The following is a 6,868-nucleotide window of genomic DNA, read 5'->3' as shown; positions in this document are numbered from 1 at the left end:
TTAGGGTGACTCAGCATCTTGTCTTTTTTATTTATCTCCGGATCATTTCCGTCATCTTCCCGCTTCTTCTTCTCCCTATCCGCGTGCCAACGCAGTAGCTTTGCTATCTTAGGGTCCGCGAAATACCGCTGCAGACGAGGAGTGATCGGAAAGTACCACACCGATTTTTGAGGAGCTTTCTTCCTCTTCTTATATCGAGCGACGCCGCACACCGGACATATGGTAGACTCCGCGTGCTCGTCCCGATAAATGATACAATTGTTCATGCACACATGGTATTTCACGTGCGGTAAATCCAGAGGACACACGATTTTCTTCGCCTCCTCGAAACTGGTCGAGCACTTGTTCCTCTTGGGAAGACGTTCGTGCCAGAATGACATGTTCTCGTCGAAGGATGCGTCGGTCATTTTGTGTTTTACCTTCATCTCCAGAGCCATGAGCGTTACTTTCAGGCGGGTATCCTCGGGCCTGCATCCTTCATACAATGGAGTAACCACGTCTATCTCCAGTTGATCCAGCTTGGCTTTCTCTCGGACGGCAGCTCTTGCGTTATCCGTCTGCTTGAGAAGCAGCTCTTGAATATGAGGGTCCTGCACCCAGCCTCCATCGTCGTCTGCTCCGGCATCTTCATCTTCATGATCATGCCCTTCGTCTTGGTCTTCCTCATCATCATGTATGACATCTTCTACATGATGATTGTGTACAGCATCACCGTCGTGATCATGTCCTGGAGATTCTTTGTCTTCTAGCCCGCCCTCGCCGCGGTGGTACTTGTCTTATTGCCCTTCCTCATTTCTTGCCCGGCCCCCATGGACGACTTCATAGTCATCTTCATCACCTTGCCACCGATAGCCATCCATGAAACCACGCAAGAGTAGGTGGTCCCGCACCTGCCCGGAATCCGGGTCCGCAATAAGGCTCTTCAGCTTGCATCTTCGACACGGACATCTTATCTCCGTCTCGTTCTTTTGAAGCATCTCGGCCTTCGCGGAGCTCAAAAACCTATTCACGATCCCTTCAGTCATCGTGCGGACCATGGTCGCCTGCGGGGTAGAGCAAAACGATATTTTAGAACCAAGAAAAAATTTGGCATGACCTTCCCTAAAAATAGGACCAAAAAGAATGCATAGTGCCAAAATTCTCGCCGAAACGGAAATGAATCAAAACATTCCGGCAAAATATTGGCAACTATCGCATTTCAAATACCGGTAACTTCAAACACAAACATATATGCAACACCACAAACACATGCAACACCACAAACATACATAGATCTAGCTAGGCCACAAAGAGTGCATGTGCACGTTGTTGGAGCGAGCTAGGGAGAAAAAAAGTAAATCTACATCATGAAGATAGCTTTCCCCTTACTTACCTATCAAAAAAGGTAATTTTACCACTTAATTTTGATGAATCTATGGTGGAAATGAGGTGAGGAGGAGGAGGCAGCCGAAAGCTTGGAGAAGGAGGTGGAGGGAATGAAGTGGGGAAAGTGAGTGGGTAGGTGTGGGGCTGTCCAAAATATCTTGTTGGGGTCTCAGGTTACTAATGGCGCATCACCAGCAAATGCGACATTAGTAACCCTGGTTACTAATGGCGCACCTGCAGGTGGTGCGCCATTAGTAGTTTTGTAAAAAAGTAAAAATAAATAAATAAATATACTAATGACGCACCGGGTAATAGTGCGCCATTACTAGTTTGAACTAGTAATGGCACACTGTGAAACGATGCGCCATTAGTAGTTTTGCAAAAAAAAGAATAAAAAAATTACAGTAATGGCGCACTGTCTGCCTGGTGCGCCATTACTAGTTAGAACTAGTAACGGCGCACTTCGACCTGATGCGCCATTAGTTTGTATGGAAAAATGGAAAAAAATTAATACTAGTGGCGCACCCTGTTTCTGGTGCGCTATTAGTGTCTTTCATACTAATGGCGCATCACCAACCGGTGCACCATTAGTATATAGTAGTGGCGCACTGCTTCCAAGGTGTGCCATTAGTATCAATCCTATCTATAGCCCTTTTCCTAGTAGTGTATATAGATATATAATACAGTTTTGCTAAAGCACATCTAGATGTGCCATAAGTATTGCACATCTAAGTTCTATGAAGAGGCAGTTTCATTGTGATAAACTTAGAAAATTCCGCCTAAGATCGATCGATTAATTCCTTAGCTGCAGGCACCACCTTTATTTATGGTAAGATTAGAGATTGTCCAATAGTCACGGCTCGTATATACTGGCATATACCATAATAACTACCGCTTTAACTTGAAAATTTTGATATGTACGGATTAAATTGTTTGTTAAACAGTTTTGCTAAATTATCTATCTACTCCTAGCTACTGAATATGCCTAAATTGCAGCGCCTATTTTAAAGTATACTGTACGACAGATCTGTTTTTTCTATCTTAAAAAATTTCAAACAGTTCTTGGATACAAATGTGAAGGATTTTCCTTCAAAAAATTGAATATTTTTTAAATCATAAATAAATATCAAAATTCGAAATAAAAATTAAAACCTGAACAGTTGTTGAAAACGTGAACAAAATTTTGAAATTCCAAACGTTTATTTTATAATATAAATTGAACATTTTTATATACATTGAGCAACTTTTAAATACATATTAAACACTTTTGTGATATACACTGAACAATATTTAAATATATGTTGAACAATTTTTAAATATATATCGAATTTTTTCGTAAATATGCTGAACAGTTTTTAAATATGCATTGAACATTTTTGTGTTATCGGTTGAACAATATTTAAATTTACATTGAAAATGTTTGTATATTTTTTTTTGGAATTCAGATCTATGTTTTAATTTTAGAACAAATCTTTGAAAACAGAAAAAAAAGAGAAAAAAATAAACGAAAAAGGAAACAGAAAAAAGCAGCTACGCGCCCAATTCGGAGTGCCTTCAGCGAAGCCCCGACGTCTGGACGTCCACAAGCATCAAATAGGAACCATCCGTATGCAAGTCATAGGCACTGTTTATTTGGGCTTTTGCTTCTCCTTTTGTAATTTTTCCAATTTGGCAAAAAGCCATGGAAGCTCCTAAATATGTGCTTTTAAAGATTTTATGGTTTTTTGAACTAAATATTGTTATATTGATCTATCAAAAACCATAAAAGATTTAAAAGCCGAAATCACTAATTGAGGAGTATTCGTTGCAAAGATCACTCCAACTCTCCAGGTTGCGACAATTGACGTCGCAACCTGAGAGTTTTCCCTTTTCCTGTAGATCCGTTTATTCAAAACGTTTTATCTCTCCAACCATGCATCCAAATTTCGAACCACTTTCACCGTTAGATTCCTCGCGTCGAGATCTTCAAAACTAGATCCCATGTTGATAAGTTTGACGAACTTTATTTCACGAAAAAAACCTGACGAAAAAACTGAACCGGGAGCACGGGTTTTTTCCCTTTCCGAAAGAGGCACGCCCGTGCCTCTCATGAAATCACAACCATGCCTCTCGCAGAAGCAAAACCATGACTCTCGTGAAAGAAAAAAAAAGAGAAAAACACGTTTATTTTTTCTGTTTCCGAGGAGGCACGGCCGTGACTCTTGTGAAAGCACACCTGTGCCTCTCGCGGAAGCAAAACCATGACTCTCGCGAAAGAAAAATAATAACAGAAAACGCGTTTTTCCCGTTTCCGAGAGGCACGGCCGTGACTCTCGTGAAAGCACAACTATGCCTCACGGAAGGAAAAAAATAATTAAAAACACGTTTTTTTCGTCTCCGAGAGGCACGGCCGTATCTCTCGCGAAAGCACACTCGTGCCTCTCGCGGAAGCAAAATCGTGACTCGCGAAACAAAAAAAAGAAAACACGTTTTTTCCATTTCCGAGAGGCACGACCATGACTCTCGCGAAAGCACACCCGTGCGTCTCGCGGAAGCAAAACCGTGACTCTCGCGAAAGGAAAAGAAAAAAGAAAACGCGTTTTATCGCGGGAAAAAAATTCAAAAACTTTTTTTTGATCGAAAAGCTAAGAAAGACCGGTGAAAAACCAAAACGTCGAAGAAAACCGGAAAAAATCGTTTAAAAAGCCAAAAACGCGTGTGGAAAAATAAAAAAAAAATCTGAAGAAAGCGTCCAGAGCAGGACACGTGGTGAATGGCTGAAAGCGCGCCAAGTGACACTGATCGTTGCAAAAGCAGAAGCAAATGGCCAAACAGGGCCATAGTCGCGCCCGCCCGGCAGGCTATGGCCCTGTTTGGCCCATGCGTGGTTTCTTGATCGAAGGTACGAAGGTTTATTTCCTGCTTCGTTGTATTAATATATATTCTGATCCAGTCGGCGCCTCGTTGAAATAATCAAGTTGTGCAAGGTTGTCACTTGTGTTGTCGGACAGGAACAGGGGAGATAGCTGATAAGGGTTTAATTTTATTTTTTTGAAAAGGTGCTGGACACTAATGCATTAAAATGATGGTGGCGAACTAGTCCGAGAAGGTGCATGGACACTAATGCATTAGGTTTATCCAATAAAAATGTTTGACAATTCAGTTGACATGCTTACATGCTTGCCTCTATCAGCTTCATTTACGAACCACCATTAGTTAGTTAATAATGTAATTAGCTACGAGCATCCATACAACCAAAAAGGTTTTGATCTCTCTCTGATAGCATTAACACTATAGTCTATAGAATGGCACCAGTTTTGAGCATTAGTCTGTCTTATTTCCAGGTGCCATACTCCATGTACCCCTACTTCAATGCTGAAGAGATCTAGATTCAATTCGTTCATTCTTGCCAACTTCTACTATCCTATTGTGGATGGATTTCAATCTTGCACGATTTGGTAAGTTCCATTCTTGGTTAGTTCCACGTTTCTTTCCTTTTATCTGTACAACTTACTAGCATGGTTGCACCTTCAGCATATGATGTGGGTCCTAAATTTATTTGTGGCATTCTGTTGTATTGTCCTAGATAATGGTTATATACTGTATTATATTTGACCTATACACACTCTTTTAGTATCACTTTCTTAGTCTTGATAAATTGATGTGGTTATACTTCATCTTCATTTCCATTGTTTAAATGGGATAGAAAAATGCCTAGTTTAACATGGTGCATTCATCTTGCATGTTTAATAACTCAAAAATACGGTTTAGGGCAGAACAGTACCAAATCTAATATATGCTCATGAGGTTCTTCCGGACTTCTTGCTTGTTGTTCTGGCCTCATTTAAACTTGCATACATAGGTAGTTTTCTTATGCTTCACCTCTTGCCATGCTAACCAACATTTAATATTGTTGCGTACTTAAACGAGATCGAACTAAATAACTTGGTTATGGTGTTTCGTCAATATGCAACGGAGTTGCATATTGAGATCCACTTAATTTGTAGGATTGTTTGTGCACTTTGCTTTGCCATGCCATGCCTCTTTAAACCGGACATGCATCATACTTGGTTGTGCATCATGCCATGTTCATGTGTTGGTTGTTTACTATGTTGTTTGCTTTTTTCCGGTGTTGCCTCTTCGGGTTAGTTTCGATAACGTCGCGTTTATGAGGATGCGTTCGACTGCATCCGTTTGTCTTCTTCATGGATTCGTTCTTCATCCTTGCAGGATTTCAAACAAGATGACCATACCCTCGATATCACATCTATCTTTGCTTGCTAGTTGTTCGCTCTATTGCTTTGCTGCGATACCTACCACTTGCTATATCATGCCTCCCATTATTGCCATGTCAGCCTCTAACCCACCTTTCCTAGCAAACCGTTGCTTGACTATGTTACCGCTTTAATCAGCCCCTCTTATAGCGTTGTTAGTTGCAGGTGAAGATGAAGTTTGTTCCTTGTTGGAACATGGATATTGTTGGGATATCATTATTACATCTTATTTACTTTAATGCACCTATATACTTGATAAAGGGTGGAAGGCTCGGCCTTATGCCTGGTGTTTTGTTCCACTCTTGCCGCCCTAGTTTCCGTCATACTGGTGTTATATTCCTTGATTTTGCGTTCCTTACGCGGTTGGGTTATAATGGGAACCCCTTGAAAGTTCGCTTTAAATAAAACTCCTCCAACAAGGCTCAACCTTGATTTTACATTTGCACTAACAACCTATCACCTTCCCTTGGGTTCTGCAGACTCAAGGGTCATCTTTATTTTAACCCCCCCAGGCCAGTGCTTCTCTAAGTGTTGGTCCAACCTGAGCGATGTCCGGCGCCCCCTGGGCAACCAGGGTCTATGCCAACCCGACGTCTTGCTCATCCGGTGTGCCCTGAGAATGAGATATGTGCAGATCCTATCGGGATTTGTCGGCACATTCGGGCGGCTTTGTTGATCTCGTTTTATCATTGTCGAAATGTCTTGTAACCAGGATTCCGAGTCTGATCGGGTCTTCCTGGGAGAAGGAATATCCTTCGTTGACCGTGAGAGCTTGTGATGGGCTAAGTTGGGACACCCTGCAGGGTTTTGAACTTTCGAAAGCCGTGCCTGTGGTTATGGGCAGATGGGAATTTGTTAATATCCGGTTGTAGAAAACTTGACACTTATCTTAATTAAAATGCATCAACCGCGTGTGTAGTCGTGATGGTCTCTTTCCGGCGGAGACCGGGAAGTGAACATGGTTCTTGTGTTATGCTTGAACGTAAGTAGTTTCAGGATCACTTCTTGATCACTTCTAGTTCACGACCGTGCTTTGCTTCTCTTCTCGCTCTCATTTGCGTATGGTAGCCACCATATATGCTAGTGCTTGCTGCAGCTCCACCTCACTACCCTTTTCCTACCCATAAGCTTATATAGTCTTGATCGCGAGGGTGTGAGATTGCTGAGTCCTCGCGGCTCACAGATACTTCCAAACAGTTGTAGGTGCCGTTGATACCAGTGCAGATGACGCAACCGAGCTCAAGTGGGAG

Source organism: Triticum urartu, chromosome 4A (assembly GCF_056163025.1).
Source record: "Triticum urartu cultivar PI428250 chromosome 4A, HENAU_Tu73, whole genome shotgun sequence".
NCBI classification, from domain to species: Eukaryota; Viridiplantae; Streptophyta; class Magnoliopsida; order Poales; family Poaceae; genus Triticum; species Triticum urartu.
This window is presented reverse-complemented; position numbering follows the sequence as displayed.